This window comes from Crassostrea angulata, chromosome 6 (genome assembly GCF_025612915.1).
Source record: "Crassostrea angulata isolate pt1a10 chromosome 6, ASM2561291v2, whole genome shotgun sequence".
Classification (NCBI taxonomy): domain Eukaryota; kingdom Metazoa; phylum Mollusca; class Bivalvia; order Ostreida; family Ostreidae; genus Magallana; species Magallana angulata.
Window position 1 is genome coordinate 6,364,168 of NC_069116.1, and position 20,445 is coordinate 6,384,612.

General features: G+C 32.6%; 1 long non-coding RNA gene and 1 pseudogene across 2 annotated transcripts; both read right to left on the bottom strand.

The window, feature by feature from the left end:
• Positions 1–2,666: 2,666 nt before the first annotated feature.
• LOC128186470 (uncharacterized) lies at positions 2,667–9,688 on the bottom strand (annotated as a pseudogene).
• A 7,158-nt stretch (positions 9,689–16,846) lies between these two features.
• Positions 16,847–20,250, bottom strand: LOC128186763 (uncharacterized). Of its 2 annotated transcripts, none has more exons than XR_008243978.1 (3): positions 20,148–20,250; positions 18,974–19,074; positions 16,847–18,003 (listed from the first exon to the last, which is right to left on the bottom strand). It is a non-coding gene; the product is annotated as an uncharacterized LOC128186763 (long non-coding RNA). The 2 variants fall into 2 exon arrangements; XR_008243977.1 differs by lacking the exon at positions 20,148–20,250 and adding an exon at positions 19,948–20,121.
• Positions 20,251–20,445: the final 195 nt, after the last annotated feature.

Below are 20,445 nucleotides of genomic sequence, written 5' to 3' on the forward strand. Positions count from 1 at the left end.
ATCCGAACACATATACTTCCGCTCAAAATTTCACAGGAACTAAACAAATCTCGGTGAAGTCTCGTGAACTTTCATTCGAGCACCTCTGGATTTATTATATACTTATCAACGAAAAAGAAAACATTCCGAACACATTCGCAGGGGTGTTCTTGAAAATACACTTGAATTGCTGATATATAATAAATACATCTACAGCAAAGCAAAATTCACTATATTAGAACTATATCTCCACCGGGGCGGGGCTTTGAACTCACGACCTCTAGAACCTATACGCTACTGGCAGTCAGCGTCCACGGTTCTAACCACTCGACCATCTAGACATTTAATCAAATCCAAGTAAATTTTGATCATTTTAAAAGTAATTCTAAAATTAATATTTTTTATTGGAACTCTTTATTACGAGGAGATACAAAAAAGATTCTCGAGGAACGTGTCGTCTGACCTTAAATGTTGCGCTATAATCTTAATAATACATCAATACATAAATACATTATTTATATTAAGGACGTTGGATCCTGCGATCAAAAGTCTTAAAGTTTTTTCCTAAAGTATTTTTTAAAAATCTACACACATAGCTTAACCAAAGTTCAAAACAAAAGGTTGGGGTCTATATGCTTCATTTGGCGCTACGGTGTATTTAATATGACCTTTCTGCACTGAAAGTGCAGATTGCACATAAATCACTTTTCCCTCTATATTTTATTATTGGAATGAACCATGGCACCAAATACAAATTTATACTACATGTATTTAAAATAAATAAAATAAAAATTATTATAAAGAAAAATGTTCCAATTCCTTCACCTAATTAATATTTTTACCTTTTTGCACTGATAAAACGCTACTTTTATCCATTATCAATTCAACAAGTTATGAAATTATTTAACATTCTCAAACTTTTTCTCAAATTATAATAAACATGTCAGAAAAATCTTAAAATTTCAGAAAATAAAACAAAAAGTATGGGTCAATTATGTAATATTTGAGATATGGCATGAAATAAGCTGATATTTTAGGCAAAAATTGGGATTAATTTTTCTTTGACTTTTATGAAAGATAAGTTAAATTTGCGAATATGTGTCGATAGAAATATTGAAAAATTGTAAAATAATGTTTTTCGTAACAAGATGAAGATATCCTAATGCACAAACTATCTGGAAATTTTGTTAGGACTGAAAAAAAGAAGCTAAAGTAACGGTACTCTAAAACAACTGAGTTATGAAATATGTTTATTTTCTTCTTTAAAACCTTCCGCCACAAAATATAGTCCCATACTAAACTCTGTAAATATGTAATTTTTCCATTACTATTTTATTTAAAATAGTTTAATTGGCATTATAAAATTTGAATTTATGGGTAGAATCAATACATGATGCATTTTTTTTAGAATAGAGGTGACCCAAAATGGCTACCCAAAAACAGAGGATTGAACGTCTTTATCAGTTATCAACAGGAAATCACAAAAGGTCGCAAATCTAACAAATTTTTCCCTGAAGCAAAACGCAAAAATCACTATTAGGATGTCTAATATGTGTACATGGTTAGTCTATATTGTATACATGGTTAGTCTATATTGTATATCATGGTTAGTCTATATTGTATATCATGGTTAGTCTATATTGTATACATGGTTAGTCTATATTGTATATCATGGTTAGTCTATATTGTATACATGGTTAGTCTATATTGTATACATGGTTAGTCTATATTGTGTACATGGTTAGTCTATATTGTATACATGGTTAGTCTATATTGTATATCATGGTTAGTCTATTTTGTATACATGGTTTTTCCATATTGTATACATGGTTAGTCTATATTGTGTACATGGTTAGTCTATATTGTATACATGGTTAGTCTATATTGTTTATATGGTTAGTCTATATTGTATACATGGTTAGTCAATATTGTATATCATGGTTAGTCTATATTGTATACATGGTTAGTCTATTTTGTATACAAGGTTAGTCTATATTGTATATCATGGTTAGTCTATATTGTATACATGGTTAGTCTATATTGTATACATGGTTAGTCTATATTGTATACATGGTTAGTCTATATTGTATACATAGTTAGTCTATATTGTTTACATGGTTAGTCTATATTGTATACATGATTAGTCTATATTGTATACATGGTTAGTCTATATTGTATACATGATTAGTCTATATTGTATACATGGTTAGTCTATATTGTACAACATGGTTAGTCTATATTGTATACATGGTTAGTCTATATTGTATACATGGTTAGTCTATATTGTGTACATGGTTAGTCTATATTGTATACATGGTTAGTCTATATTGTATACATGGTTAGTCTATATTGTATACATGGTGAAACTGATTCAATGATTATTTTATTGTTGCTGCCTTACTTCATGTGTTTGTGTTCCTTATCCAAACATTTTTATAATGACCAGGAGATTGAAACCATATACCATGGCCAAAGTTAAAGCAGTTGGGGTTTTTAAATGGTCATTAGATTTTAAGGTCTTATGTGGGGGACTTTGGCTAGAACACATCATCTAGATAGATAGTGTGTTGTTACTTATGCTAAATTTACACTATGCATTTGGATCTTCTATTGTTTGTACTATAATACCTATAAAAAATACCTCTTTTTGCAAAGGACGAAAACATTAAATAAGCAAAAAGTCGATATTTAAAAAAATACCATGCAAACTTTTAATCTTTTGAGCATATCTATTTTCTTCCGACTACGTCGATACTAGAAACAGGCGTCTCCTTTGTGTAGTAGCAGTAGTGGATCTTATGATGATGAGTACAGTCTTCGTCATACGGATAATTTGATGATGAAGAATAATAAGAAGAACACTGACTTCCTGTGTATGTATACGGGTACCTAATCCACCCGTCAGTGGAGCGCATGCCCAGCACTTTTTGACACTTCTTTGTTCTCATTTCAGGATATAAGTAGAACGGTTCCTGATGAGGTAAGATGATGGGAGCTGATTCAGACCCGTCATTTCTTTAAAAACACACACACACACACACACACACACACACACAAATATTTGTTATCAAACAATGAGTCTCATCAAGGGCTAACTCTGTTTCAACTATTTAAATTATCGGTCGTAAATAAAGGTATATAAGGCATATTATTTATGATTCTATTTTTACAAACTCCGTATCTTGTTATTGTTTTTTCTTGCAAATTATAGAATTGATCTCTATCACGTTTAAAATCCTTTGCAATCCTTCTTAATTTTTTGTTTTTAATCAGAGGAAAACCCTTGTAAGCAATCAAGAAAGTTACTAGTACATGTGAGTGTTTATTTTGTTGTTGTTGAAATAATAAACAAAAAAGCTGTACATTCTTTTTAAAATTGCATAGTACTCAATAACAGGGGCAGGTAAACACATTCACTTATTAGTCGGCTTCAGGTAAGAAATACAAATTTATATCACACATATGTCAAAAAGATAGAGAAAACTTTTACGGTAATATCAAACACCTGAAATAACACAGATAGCGGTGCAGCATGGAACACTTAAATATTCTAATATTGCTTTTATGGGCGGTGGAAAGGGTGTAAAAAGGCGTTTATGCAAAAAGAACAACTATTCTTTAGGCGAGGCTAGAGTACTTCCCGATTAAAATGTTTAAGCATTTAAGTATGATTGAATAATTATGTCACTGTATAAAAGTTTAAATCTCAAGAAAGATGCATCAAAATATGAAATTAATTTATACAAAGCTGTCACTGCATAGTTAAATAAGTTAATCGTAATGTGTGCGCAAATAGTAGAATTCGCCGAATGCCTGATACTATACATGCAAACTTCATTAATAGATATATCATAATTATCTTAGAAGTATGAACACTTTCAATTCTGAGATAAAAAGTCAGGGCTATACATATACGTAATACAACGTACAAATTCAGTGGTTAAAAGCAGGGGTCTAGAGTGGATGGAATCTCTGATAATCTTAAGGCTTTCACGTTTTCGTTAAAAACACATGCAAATGGTCCACGTATTGTAGTCATTTTTTAAAGGACAGCAACTTGTCTTTTTAATAATTGAGAGAAAAAAATAATATATTTTTGTTTATAAAAACTATTGTTAAACTCTATCATTATATTTATAGACGTATGCAATGGAAAATATAACTTAGACAATAACTTTACCTGCAGCAGAAGTTCTCTACATAGTACTGATTCGATATCTGTAGACTTGGAACAGATCCTGAACTATTAATTGTTTGCTCTGGTGATTCATAATAATTTATGTGAGGAATACTTTGTAAACCGTGCCTTATACTTCCTCTTCTGAAACCTACACAAAATAGACACAAACAAGACGGTCAATAAAAAATAATTGGTTTTATTCACATAAGGTGGTATTGGACACCTGGCGATATTTATGTGCATAAAAGTACATTGTTATAAAACACTTTCACCGTTTTCGATTTTCTAAATTTTACAAAATTTGTCCAAAACAAATGTTTTAAAATTTTTGAAAAAGGTAAACATTATAAAAGGTAAAACGGGGATTCGAGGCCATGAATCACAGACTTATAGCAACACTCTTACTTATTGCGCTACGCTGTTAGACAAAATTTTCGGGAGAGAAAAATCATATAAAATTATACTTGAATATATTGTTTACTAGTATTCAAATAGAAAGTATGTCTCAATATGGAGGTACCCCTTTCTACCAAAAAACACTACACCCTGCACAAACCTGATGGGCAACTGTCGGACGCTCGGGCAAGGCAGTAAGATCCAGCAGGCCAGTCACGCGATCTGTGGACCGAATCCTCTACTCGACCACAGTACGACTTTTCGAGAGTTGTAGGTCCATGCAAACCTAAATCAAAAGCCAAACTACCGGTGTTATATAGTGCATTTTCCCTTAGACAACTTTCCCCTGGAAAATTACAATGTAGCTATATAGCAGTTTTACCTCCCTTGAAAGCTGGCTAAATAGTGGGATTTTTTTTATATCCAGATTATCCCAACGAAAAGCCGCTTTCCCCCTTTTTTTGCATTTCGGTGATGTGTAAGTAAAGGCCCGCCCAGTAAAATGGTCCGGGCAAAACTTTAATGTTAACATTTAAGGTCTGCCTTTGCTCTAAAAGGGTCCAGCCTGTACAATAAGGTCTGCAAAATTAGTGGTATTATTTTGTAATTCGTTTAAACAGGTCGAGACCACTATATTTTGTGACGTCGGCATAAATTTGCATACTAAATTAGCCATCTGTTTACTTTTATCGACAAACCAATCAGAGGCATTGTGGGCTACTACAAGTTTCAGTGAATACAAAACGTATTGAAAATATATACCATTTTGAATTGTCCTTTGGAAACTCATTTTGAATGATTTTTCAGAATTTATCAAATTAATATGGACAGTTATGTCTCAACTTCAATTTCTATGCTCACATTTAAAAATATTGCATATGAGGACTTATATCAACCTATATAAATACCCCATTGTCACTGTTAAAAAGAGAGGTACGTCCTATAGAATTAGAAGCAGAGAGTACCGTTTTTTCACGTGATATCCCATATTTTAAGGCAACATTATTAGAATGCGCGTTGATATTTTCTTCAGGGACTTTCATCAGAATGCTTAACGGACAAAATACTATATGCTGCACAGCTTGCGCTTCTGCATTTGTATATTTGTGCATTTCTACTACCGTGGCTATTCACGTATGTTAAAAATGTACAGTTATCTGTGTTTATTTCTAGTGCACAATGCTAAAGTCACCAATACACAACTGTGCAGTTTTTTCTTATCAAAACCTGTTTGTACTTGTACATGCGTATGTTTGTCAGTCGTTTGATACTGATCATTTTTGAAGCAACAATTGATCAACTAAAACAACAGTATTTTTCAATGTGAGCATGGAACAAAGTTAATGGTACGTATTCTTTCCTTTTTTACCTTCTAAAGTAAAAATCAAGATGTACAAACATTCCGGCAAGCAATTAAATATTGTGAATAAAACAGACAAAAACCACGTGCGTCTGTTGAATCGTAAACACGTTGTAGACCGTCATGCATTGCAACTCATTCACTGGATTGGAGAATCTGTTTGACGAAAATACTGTCACGTGTTAAATAATGCTATCCATATAAGGTAGTGTACCCGACTTGTTAAAGGAGTACGTACACGAAGTGAGTTCGTAAATATCCAGCACAGAGTGTAAATGAAAATATATACAGCTTGGTCAACACAAATAAATTAAAATAATTATAACGGTTAAAAAATGCTTTTTCCCCATTATTTAACTTAAAATTTGCATGGCACCTTCCAGAGCGCTATTGACGCATGGAAACAAATTTTGCAAAAGAATAATGTTTAAAAAGCAATAATTTCTACAAAGCGGTCTCCGAGAGAGCCTTTCTTTAAACGCTATTTTTGTTATTTCTACAAAATGAAAACATAAAAGGTTAGTTCACTAACTTAAAGAGAAACAAAAATTAACACAGAACAAAATCTTATCATGTTATTCATTTCTTTAAAAAGTTATTGTTAGGGTTGAACCAGGGTCACCTAATCACAATTCATTAAACAAGTCACTGGGTCCGTCGCTGCGAAATTTTAAGGACAAAATTCCATCATATGAATTAATTTTAATTCAAAACACATATTCTTTATTTAAAATTAAGTACAAGTATTTATAAACCCTGAAATATAAAAGATTTTTTAAAAAATTTATACAATCGCTTCCTGTGAAATAACAGGACATAACTCATATTTTTTTAGTTTATTGGCAAACCGTCTTAATTCATAAATATACATGTAGGTTTCTTATCAAAACTAAGATATCAACAAAGCCTTTTTATTGTCCACTCTGATTAAAAACGTTTTATTAATATCTCTTCAATTTTTAATCTACGATGACTTGAAGGTGATATATACCTTAGAAAGGTATCAATTATCTTGGAGACTGATATTAAAATATCTTAACATACTATAACTACCTCATGGGCGATCTTTAGTATCTTCCAAAGATTCTCTAAAGCAGAGGTTTAGCCCGGACAAAATTGCACAAACAGACGGAAGGACCAATAGGCGATATGATAAGTTAAACATATTTTTTAGATATTGAAAATTCCCGATTTTTTTATTTACACAATCAGAACATAGTTATTCGTATCTTGTCAAGCCTGGCAATTAATTAATTAATTAACTGAATAAGAATTTAAATCAAAGTACTGAAGTACTGACGGGAGTTGATTTTATCGATTATCATTTATTTTAAAATCAACTTATCTTGCGTGGCAATTAGTTTCTAGTCTGTATTTGAATTACTTTTTTTATAATATGAATTTTTAGACTTTACCGACAAGAATTTCGAGAAACCCCATATGAATCATGTTGTGTAATATTTAAAGAAAGATTTTAAACTATGTATTAGTAATCGAAACAATATATTCTAAAAAAAAAATGTATGGATCCAAGCACTATTGATATCGAACTAAAGTCTCCTTCAACCAGACGTTCGGCTGTCTGCCTCTCTGCTTGTCGTAGATTTACGGAGACAGCCGAGCGTTTGGTTGAACGAGACTATATTAAACTCTGGCGTAGGAATATATGAGACTACAAAAATATCTAAATTGTTCGTATTATATAAAATCTGACAATTTTCAAAGTGTTTATAGATAGGTTTCCTTGAAAAACAATGCTTTAGCATATATTACATCGAATTTTTCTATTATTTTCAAGAACTAAGTCTTGTCAGCAGTGATTATTTGTGCTGAGATTCAAACACTGTTTCACTTTCGGTTTGCCAGAGTAACTGCATAGGAGAGTTGATTAAAATCAACTCCCAAAAATTGGCAAAACGAAACTCAGTCTGTACAGACGAATGTAGGTATTTGCAACACATAGTTGGGAAAGAGACTGCGAAATAACCAGTTTCCCGAGGCGAAGTGGGAAGGCTACTATGGGAGAAAAGCTGCTATACAGCACCAGTACTAGAAGGAATTATACCTTTGAACTATAGATGTAAAAATGCTCTAATTACCTTTGATGTGCAGTTCTTGGTATTGAAACGTGTTGTTTGGGTCTGAAGCAATTGTAGAATTAACTGTGTGAGTTGTACTTCCAGTTTCCCAAGGTCCATCATCAGTGGGACATCCACTAGTGGGTTCTAGCAGAGCAAAAGGTGACGAGGGCCATGACACAGGGTAGTTTGGTGCAGAATCTTTAAACAGGAACAAGAATATGGCTAATTGTATTGACATTTATATCTTTATATTTTAAATATTCCCGGTGTATTCGAAGGTTAAAAAATAAAAACCTTTAGCGTCAGGTGCTCGGAGGTATGCTGAATATGCTTTTAGAGCCTGTTGTATGCCAAACAGGCAGTGCGTACACAAAATTCCGTTTACAAAGCCTTTCGTCTTCAAACTTTTGTGGAGTTTGCCAGAATTTTGCGTCAAGCATCTCATCAATGCTCACAACCTTGTATTTGATTGGCTCGCTGACATGCTCGCTCCCCTTTGAGGTGCTAGAAACGGTGGTCATCTTCGAGTTCAGATTAAGAGTATCCAAGTACGTCGGGTTGTCCGTAAATGTTTTGGACAATGATACTGAGGACGTTTGACCCCTAGCCGCACCAGTTGGCACCAGTAGCTCAGGATGCTTAATAAAGAGATGTCGAGCTATTTTTTTTTTCAAAGTCATAACATCCATAATTAGCAAGTTTTTACTAAATTACAACTTACCGTTCCTATGAGAGAGCTGACAATATCTTCTACCGCTACTCGCTTTCTGATTTTCTTCTCCCATCCAATTTCTGTCTCCATCACTACATGCTAGAGTTTACTCAAGGATTATTGATCTGGTTTCTTTGTAATGATATGATGGTGTAGAAATACTAGTATATCATTACAAAACTTGAGCGAGACAGGAACTTTTTTCATACTTACCGTACCCCAGTCTTGGAGAAAGTCCATGTAACTCTGGTTGTCATGTATCCCTGACAGTGAACACACAGTTGCTGCGAATTCGTCTCCGACATTAAACTTGTGACTGCTGGCCAGATTGGTCATGTACCTTGATCTCCCTTTGTTACAGAGGCTGATCTCGTCGATGTACACGAAGTCGCCCATATAAGTCTCATGACTGACAGACTGGTACCCTTTATATATCATACAGAAATGTAATACTTCTCAATCACAAATACAACAAATTATTTTTATTGTAATTTTCAATGTTGTGAGGATTTAGTCAAAATTTGCATCGCTATACCTACCTTCACTTAACGAAAACGCATGGGTTGAAATTTCATCAGTGGTATTTCCTAAATCAAATATCTCTTTAGTAAGTGTAATGATTCAGATGAGTTAAAAGAAAATGAATTGATTTCAAATAATAAAAATGTACCAATGTCTATCAAGTCGTGAAGCAGTCTGGTTTGGTAAGACTTGGTTCCATAAAACACCTCTTTATAGTGGGTGGGGAAACACAAGGGGTACTCGTGGTACGAAAGTTCACGAGGGGAGTCGGGCGGATCCAACTTGAGTATTTGGCGCGTCATTAACAGCCCGGGATCCTTCCCTGTGTTAATGTGGCTGTCACCGTCTGGATTCCCCTTAAGGAGGTTGTATCCCATCCCCACAAACAGAGCGGCAGGGGGTAGTGTGGCGTGTGAGAAGTGAAGGACAGACAGGGAGAGACAGATCACGATAGCACAAAGTTGACATCCAAATCAAAAACAAAATTATAAGATTTCTGTCTGTTAGGTACCGTCTTTCTATTTATACATAAATAAAACTACACCTTGATGCACTCACTCATTAAGAAGTGTTAACATTCAATAAAAAAAATAGATAAATATTTCAGACATTTATTATCTTCACAAGTAATATTCTGATTGGATGAGTTCGCCTTTCCACAAAATTCTAAAAACGTTTTTGTTACCTGTATTGATTTTTGTGGTTAAACTGCATAACTGATAATATGCACGATATAGTAAGCTTTGCCCGCTGACAAGGCATATACAGCATTTGTCTTAGGTCAATCCTATGGAACGCCGGGGCTGTCTTATATGGGGATTTAACATTATACGCAGTGTTCTCCTCATTATATTTGGTAGTATATTCATTATATGAGGTCTTTTTTACATTATATCGTGTGCATTTTCCATTATATATAGTACTTCTTTCATTATATGATGTAGTTATTTAAGGAATGAATTTAATTTCTACCTATGTTATACGATATAACATAAGTTGGGGCAGTTTACGCTTTATAAACCGCGAAAAAGCCTAAACTGTTCCAAGTTATGTTATACTCGTATAACATAGGTAGAAATTAAATTTATTTCTTATAATTTAATTTTCTGCTACTAGTATTTTAATTATATAATAAGGCCCATTAATTAGTTAAAATATGTTAATTTGTACAAAATTTAAACGTAACGTCAAGCGGAGTAATACTTTTCGCTCGCGCTTCTTTTTGTGACGTAGGGAAGTTATGTTATAGGATATATATGGATTTGTTTAGCCAATCAAATGAGGCGTTACAATCAGAATTAAATTATTTCACTATATTATGTACATCTATCATTATATGATGTGCTTCGAACATTTTATGAGGTGCTTCTAGCATTATATGCGGTCGTTCTAACATTATATGCGGTGAACACAACATTATATTATGTACTTCTCACATTACATACAGTATATTCATTATTATATGTAGTATTTCTGTTATTATGATGATGATGAGCGTTAAATATTATGTCCTGTCCTGTCAGCATTCCGTGTGGTAGTTTATGCATTTCGTTGTGATGTAGACACAGTATTATATGCTGTGCTTTCATCTTTATGATGATGATCTTTCGGAAGCTTTTTTTCCGAAGTCGTGCTATGAAAAAAAATGGATATTTTACGGGACCTTAAAATGGCTCAATTTATAGATGGATGTACCCATTGCCGGGCAATGCTATTTGTCCAGCCCTGCTTAAACATTCTTAAATACTTGATGAGGATTACAGTATATCTTTCCAAATTATAAGGCATGAAAATAGATCTGCACATTGTCTATTTAAGTTTTTCACCTGATAAGTTTTTTAAAAAATAATTTCAATACTACACAAATCACAATTCATAATTTAAAGTTAGGTTTTTTATCCATATTTCTAGGACCTTGCCAAAATTTTAAATTATTCTCTTAGAAATACCCATTTAGCGTTAAAGGAATTCTTATTTCTTGGTTTTGGAAAAGAGGAGGGTGGAAATAAATATTCGATCTGTTCCTGAATACTTAATACAATATTCATTGTTGGGCCTTCCCGTGATATATATGTTCGCTTGCCAAAGGTACACGATTCGTACGGTTAGTTAGCACAGAGACATTTTAAATTTTTAAGTTTAAGCTTTTTTACACCCCCGTCCTAATCGAAGATTCGGAAATATATGGTTTTTGCCCTGTTCGTCCATCTGTTTGTCCGCAAAAATATAGATCTTGGCCTTAACTTTTGAGTTGGTGGGGCAATTGCTTTCATATTTCACAGATGTGCATTCCTTGTGACAAAACTTTTCTTGAAGTACCGCCAAATTAATGAATATCGTTTTCTTAAAATTTGTAATTTAGATTAAATTTATCCAAGATAGTAAACTTTACATCTGCATTTAATGAAGATGAATGAGCAGTTTCTGAAATTTTAAGACACCCCTCCCCCTTCCATTCTTCTCTCAATGCACGCCATTCGAGCTTGAAAAATCATCGGTAATGTCTGCATATTATATAATTGGCATATTGAATTCATAAAGAAATAAAATCTACATTCGTGCACACATACAGATTAAATGTTGACAACTGTTATGTTCCCGCTATTATATTTTTTTATTTTGATAATTAATATTTAGTAAAACTATTTTTTATGGATTTTATGTCCACGTGTCCGGTTTAGAGCTCATGCACACAAGTACGAGAGTTCAGCTTCACACCTCTGCTTGCATTTAATTTTATTTTTTAAGTAAACCAAAAAAGTACAACTCTCCTGTGATGAAAATAGAATATAAATGTACATATTTCTGTTTTCACACGAGATGCCCCCTCTCCCCCGGCATATTGTATCCTGCTGTCGTTTCAATAAATAAATGGAACTGTTGTTACTTCAATTGCATAGGCGTCGGAACCGGAGGGGGGGGGGGGTGCACCAATTTTTTTTTTTGCAAAGTTAGACCTAACCATTAGGAATATAGCATCATGGAGGGTTCAGCCCCCCACTTTTTTTCGCAGCAAGTAAAATTGTTCCTAAATTTACCTTAAAAAGATTAAAATATTAATAGTGATATCGAAAATTGAAGCCATAGGTATAGTAACCCCCCACCCCCACCCCATGGATAAGGAATTTCATGATTTGGGAATTTTTTTTATGCGAGTAAGATTGGACTTATAGTCACAGGTATACTACCCCCCCCCCCCCCCCCCCCCCCGGATTAGGATTTCAATGATCTTGGGAATTATTGTCAAGATTTCTAGCCCCCCCCCCCCCCCCCCCACTTTCAATTTGCTTCCAACGCCACTGAATTGTACCAAATTGTAAATTGTCAATATGAAATTTAATCATAAACCTGAATGATCTCCAGTGATAGATTTACAGTGAAGTCGTACCCAAACCGAGTCGTACCTAAACCGACTTTATCAAATGATTCGTCATATTAAAAACTCTTATATCGTTTATATTCCAGAGAGATTCCGAAAATAAGCTTCCGAAAGATCATCATCATAAAGACGAAAGCACAGCATATAATACTGTGTCTACATCACAACGAAATGCAAAATCTACCGCACGGAATGCTGACAGGACCGGACATAATATTTAATGTTCATCATCATCATCATAATAACAGAAATACTACATATAATAATGAATATACTGTATGTAATGTGAGAAGTACATAATATAATGTTGTGTTCACCGCATATAATGTTAGAAGCACCTCATATAATGTTGGAAGCACCTCATATAATGATAAATGTACATAATATAGTGAAATAACTACATCATTTAATGAAAGAAGTACTATATATAATGGAAAATGCACACGATACAATGTAAAAAAGACCTCATATAATGAATATACTACCAAATATAATGAGGAGAACACTGCGTATAATGTTAAATCCCCATATAAGACAGCCCCGGCGTTCCATACAATCCCCCATGTTATTATAAATAGCAAATATAGCACAACTGCATTATGAGATACTACTGCTTCACAAGTATGTAGTACTTTATCAAGTTTAATCGTATATTAAAATATAATGTTAATAAAAAATATTTTTATCTGGTATATACGAGAAAAGATCTCGTTATTCCGGGTAAATCTTCACGTTATTATGAGAAAAGATCTCATTATTGCAAGTTAATTATCTCGTTATTGCGAGAAAAGATCTCGTTATTACGAGAAAAGATCTCTATCAAATGGTGCGTTTTATTGTTCTACACGTGCTTTCTGAGTTTCTTTATGTAAAATGGACAAACATATATGTAGAAATACATTAAATTAGTGGAAAAAAATCAAAAGAAGGAGAAAGCAGATATGATTGTATATTCATGATTAAAACTTTATAGTTATCAGTAACTAATGGAATTGGGTTTTTATGACGGGATTACCTGATATTTACTTCGAAATGGGATTGTTGTTACATATTTACGTTGAAAAGTTAAATTACTTAACGTTCTGTCCACTTATTCATGCAAGATAAAAAGTCAAATCCGATTATTTTATGTATAAATAATTAAATAATGATCGTTGTTATTCAGAAATAATTAAAATTGAATTAAGGTTTCTGGAAATATATAAAAATAGACTGAAAGGGTAAACCAAAGTACTTGGAGGTATGGATCTGATGAACGAGGAACACTTATTACGTGTAAATATATATATATTTTTAATATTAATACGTGCTCAATTACTATAACAACCAATAAAATTACAAGATGTGTTGATATTACATTAAATAATGGTGAACACGTTTCATTTCAGTATGTATAACGTGGCAAGAAAAATATTAATCGAAATAAAACAGAACGAAGGTAGATTCTTACGTTTAATAATGCTGCCATTATTTCTTCACACAAACCAAAAAATTCGATCTTTGTCCAATAGGATATAAAATGATGTGCAATCATTTGGTTTGTAAAGAGACAGATATCCACTTACCATTTAAGCAGATCTTCCTGGAATAATTTAGAGCCAATGATATTGGTTAAAATGTCGATCAGATAAAGTTGAGACCTTTCTGCAAAATAGTATCACCGTGCAATCGTTATCATTTTTTCAACGGATCATTTCGCCAGAAAATGATAAATATTGAAATGATAAGGTTCTATGTCAATCTACTACAGTATTGTTAAAAAAGGCCAAGGTCAATCGTGTTGCATTGTCTTTATACGCAGTAAAGGTGATTATCATTGTACTATTACAATGTCATCTGTATTTAAAATGGTTACAACTTTATAACGTGAAAATCTCCATTTCAGTTTTGCATGTATATAATATTAACCGATCAATATATTTTAATTGACCTCAATTTTTACTTTGATTACACTCGGCTGTTTCCATGATAATTAGTTTTTTTCCATTTGTCTTAGAAACTCCATCAAGAGCGCCGTTATTTTAGACTTGAAACAACTTGTTGAACTTTTTAAAAAACTTCTTACTTGGAACCAAACTAACAAATTCTTTTGGTGTTTGTATACTAAGCATATGTAATATTTTTATAATTTTTATCCCTCATGTGACCTCAGAAAATTGATGATTTAAACAGACCTTTTAATAACTTGATCAATATAAAGTCAGACGACAGTTTAAATTAAACCAAGATGGCGGTGATGTGTAATCACATTTATCCATAATTGATTTCCGTATGAAAGGGCTTTAACTTATGTAGTTTACTTTACGTATGACCATCACCTCCATCTTTCGATACATAATTTTAATATAGAAGAAGGGAATGGTTTTGTTTACTTAACAAGGAATTGTTAGCTGTATCACGCTTATAACTAGACAACAGACGTTCAAGATTGGGCTCATCATTTGAAATGCCCTCGTTTATTATGGTAAAAAAAATTGATGGAAAATTCAGCTAAAGTCGTGATCGTATTTCTCAAACATCTCGTCCATCTCTATATGTACTATAATGGTATTTCCATAGTACTTTTTAAGAAAGCTCTGTAGTTCTTATTTATTCATAACATTGCTATTGTATTGGTGTTTTTTCATGTTGTGAATTTGAATTTACCTGGTGGCAGTAAATTCACAACATGACAGTTTCACATCAAAGCAATTCTTATACACAGATATGACGTCTTCGTTCATGACCGTCGATGTCTCAACAGTCTAATAATTTGCCATGGATACCGAATATACTATTATTATTCTATTTTATGTAATTGGGGTTTTTTTGTACTATGAAATTAAAAGTGTTTCTACTTAGGCATTTAAATTGTGTATATTGTGTATTCTGTGATGTGTTATAAATAAATCGATATGTAGAATTATAGCCACGTTATGTTCAATAACATCTTCGCTAGCCAAGGGTTTTCGGTCCGCTTTGCTCCCCATAAACCCTTGGCGGATTTCATTATGAAAACTCGGTGACAAGCTCCGCTTTATGATTGGCTGCAGCTGCGAGTAGCTGATCCAACCACAGTGCATGTAAATATAAACTTTAAAAGAAAACACATGTGGGATCTTTGGTAAAACATTCGGTGCTTTTAACAATTTGAGACACAAGTTCTCGAGTACAGTGCTTCTCCAACGATGGTCTACCAAATCGCTTTAAAACCTATCTATTTTACTGGGATTGAACATGTAGTTCTACAAACTTGTCAAGGCTCGCGTGATCAGCATGGGAAGTAAACATGGCGAATTTAGAAGTTGCCTATCCCGTTAGTATATATACGTTCCTGCTTATTTTTAATGCTTTTAAAGATTCAATTATCTTCGTTTTATTTAATTTCGTTGGTCCGCAATATTAACGACAGCGATACCTGGTTTTAGGACATGAAAGCTTTCATATGAATCGGCGACTTTCTCACTCCCGGTCCGTACAAAACACAATGAATAAAAAATTCTGTGCTTTCCCTTGGTTATTACTTACTTCGTATTTAACATGTTTAATAGCATCGTTAATTATGTTCCGACATTCGGTAGTCAACATGTTTTTAAGTTGTATTAATACCGAGGTGTATATATCACACCTCACAGCCTACTCAATATTCAGGGTCATGAACCCTGGGGAGCATTCATTATTGTCCCCAAGAGAGACAACTCTTGAAAACATGCATTAACTATAGTCCGTTTCTTAAAGGGGCATGGTCACGATTTTGGTCAAAAATTATTTTTTCGATTTTAATGTTTACAATGCTTCAGTAAGGCATTTTTAATAGGCAACCAAAATTTGAGTGTCATTTGATGAGTTATAAGCGAGTTACAAAGCTTACAATTCTTCGCTATGTAAACAAAGCGTTTGTTTACATTTTGAATGTTGAAGTAAAAATTCCAGTTTTAGACCTAAAATAAAGGTATTAATCGTTAGGAACTGTTTATTTATGCTTTAAATGAATAATAAGATAGACAAACCAGCTTTAAAAAGATTTTTTACTGGTATATTGAACCTAGGTAAACAAAAACAGGGCACGATCCTTGTTTACATGGCGAAGAATTGTGAGTTCTGTATCTTGCTTAAAACTCAATGACTGGCACCCAAATTTTATTTGGTAATTAGAAATGCATTCCTAAAGCATTGCAAATAATAAAAACAGAAAAATAAAATTTGACCAAAATCGTGACCATGCCCATTTAATCTTATTAAAATAAATAAATTGATAAAAGTTTTCAAAGTATTTTAATTATAAATAAATTAATACATATAACAATGAGTAAAAGGCATGAAAAAGGCATGAAAGAAGTACATTTATTCATCAAATATAGTAGGCGGTACATGTACCTGGTGAATATTAAATGTATATTGCTTGCAGGTACATGTACATAAATCTACACAACTACATTCAATTAATACACTGTGTTATGTAAACTGAAAAAAAAATGCACAGGTTGTAAGTCTAGAGATCTTTTTTAAAATGAGTTTTCTTAAAATGAAAAATAAATTAATGAAATTGCATATATCATTCTAAAAAAATCATTATACTAATAGACACGAAGTTCAACATAAATAAAGTGATACATTAGATGAATGGGATATAATGTACAGCAATTTAAGATTTAGATGTCATTTTTCATATGAAAGGTAATTAAAACTCCATACCATTTAAACAATGAAAGAATGTGTTTTATTGGTGTAAGTTTCATTCAAATGTTGCTTTTTTTTATTAATAATATCATTTATGATCACATCAAATCAGTTTACCTTCTTTTCTATGAATCATTTTCTCAAAGAAGTGTTATTTTCATACTTTATATTATTTTTAAACAAACACAAGACTCAAGCTTTGTTTACATAACAATAAATTCTTACCCCTGTATCTCTTTTATAACTTGACTTCTAACATTCAAATTATGGTCAATTATTCAAAATGTGCAAGTATATCATTTTATGCATAAAGAAATTGAAATCAAAATTTTGATCTAAAATCGTGTCCAAGTCCCTATAAAAAAAAACTTGTATAAAATAGTAAGGCTAAATTCCAATTTAAAAAAAATAGCTGTTTCCAAAAATGTTACATTTATATGAATATGTTATATAAAAACATATGTTAGATGGATGGGTAGGAAAAATACAAATTAAGTGCACTCGATAAAAAGTTTGCTGGTATTCATTATGTGAACACAATTCATCCAGTAACATGTAAAGTTATGCAACATAAATAAGAATGTTATGAATGATGTGTATAGAACAAATTCTGTTGTGGTTGGCTCCATAAATCTTGAAAAGATGGTGTGAGTTGGTAAAAAGGCAGAATAAGGTTCCATTCTAATCCTCATGCATTCCATTCAAGAAATATTCATTAATGTCATGGTCTGGAAACTAAAATAGAATAAACATAAAGTGTTAAGAGAATTACATGTAATTTTGCAAACATTGTGCATGCACTCATCAAATACTTACATGTATATATTCAATGACGTTATTTATGGAATGTGCAATTACTAACAATGTAATCTTTTCTAATATTGTACATACATGTATTACATCATTTTGCCACTAATTTAAAACCCAGCTGACAGTTTCTTTTTGTTATATATAGAGCGTCAAAAGATAGTTGCATCATGTGCATGTACGTTCAGTAATTTTAAAAGCCGTAAAAACATTTCAGTACTACAAAACACTTTAAATTTGTCAAATGATTTTACAAATGTAATATGTACCAATACACCAGTAAGTCACAAGTGATATATACTTTTTAAAGCAGTACAATGTTTCACTTATAAGACATCATCAGGAAACCTGGCTCAATCAATTCTGCACACACATGATAAATGTAATGAATGTGTAACTTCAATGGTGTAACTTCAAAGATATTTAGATATCCAGTGGACAGAAAGATATTAAATATATTAAACAAAGATCAAAGTCATAAACACTTATGTAACACATATGTAACATATGATTGTCTGTATGAGTTTCAACTATCAACATTCTATGTACACCAAAATATGATTGCGTCAATACATGTTACAAAAACTAATCTGAAAAACATATTTCCAGCATAAGAAATTCATGGGATTTCTGCAAATCCCATTTTCTCAGAGAGTGTAAAACACATCTCTTAAAGTTTATAATATTTTCAAACTCCTGGTATTCCTTTCAGAGGTTCCCACCTCTTAAAATACAGATAATCAAGCATATTTGCAACAAGATGCCCATATAAACCTTTCCCTTTTACACAAGACATTGTAGCTATTTAGATGACCTTGCTTAGCTTTCAATCATCTTAAACCAAATATATCTACATATGGAAGACAAGTTGTAAGTTTATTACATGACAAAGAAGTACCTTCTAGGCTTCAGCAGACATGACTGGGTCATTAGCAATATCAAATTGACAATATTTTCTATATTCCCGATCTTCAGATCATCTGGAAGCCGCAGGTAAATCTGTAGATTAGAAAAAAGATACACTAGCTATCATTACAAAGCTAAATGCTGTCATTATCAAACAAAAGGGTGTGTCCTAGATTACACTTTTTTATGGGCACATGCGGAATCTGAAACATGGTCAAAACATTACCATGATAACAGCTATAACAACTCATTAAGTGGGAAATGACATATAACTATAAAATTTGTTATGGCTTTTCATACTCTCTCTCTCTCTCTCTCTCTCTCTCTCTCTCTCTCTCTCTCTCTCTCTCTCTCTCTCTCTCTCCATGATCTCTCTCAACATCTTTGTCAGCAATATTTCTAGTGCAATGTGGCATTATTGAAATATATATATGGTTCAATCATGGAAGCAAGACAATCAATAACAATTACATGTACATGTACACTGTAAATACTCTCTCTCTCTCTCTGAGTCTATCTCTCTCTCATATTCTCAATCGTATAATGTTATATTTACATAACAAATGCAGACCCTTGATTCATAAACACTCATCGTTAATAAATAAATAAGACATAAAGTTAACAGTTTGAATGAGATACAGATATCAAAACCACATGTACAGTGTATACATTGTACGTGTCGAGGAAATTCTGTATGGAAATGACTGAAAGCATGATTGATACAAACTCAATATTCTAGGAAAAACATACAATATTTTTTAACGTATGCTACATAACAATATGTGTAAAAACTGACTATAATACACCTGCATACACATTTCATACTAAAACATGTCTTTCAAGTCACATTTCATCAACGACCATTAATTATCGACATTTTTGTATCATGTGTACTAGACTTAATGCATTGTAGGCTTTTAAAAGAGTTTTTGAGTAGTTTAACAATGTAAGTAAGTATGTTCTTACCGACGAATGACTACTCCTTAGCACGTTTTAGATTGTTGACAAAATCGAGGATTGCTGTTCAGACTGTTTCATGCTGAACAATATTTTACGAGATAAGGCTAATCACCCCAAACTTCGACTTCACATTAATAAACAATATGTTCAGCAACTTTAAATAATTTAAAAGCTTGTCGATATAAGAAACAAAAACTTTTACTTACTTTTTCCATTTAAACTCCTCTCTCGATTTTCACGAGTATGAGACTGGTCACGTTAAAATCCCGAGATATACGAAGTTTTGACTTTCTTGGGTGTTTTCATTCTTTCGTGAATATAAAAACCAGAAAGGTTTCGATTATGCTAATAAGGCTGTGAGGTGTGTATATAACCCGTTGTTTAATTCGATTAAAATGAAATATGCAAGGGGCGCAACTCAAGTTGCTCGCTAGATAGCGCCACCACGTCACCGAGTTTTCGTAATGAAATCCGCCAAGGGTTTACGGGGAGCAAAGTGGACCG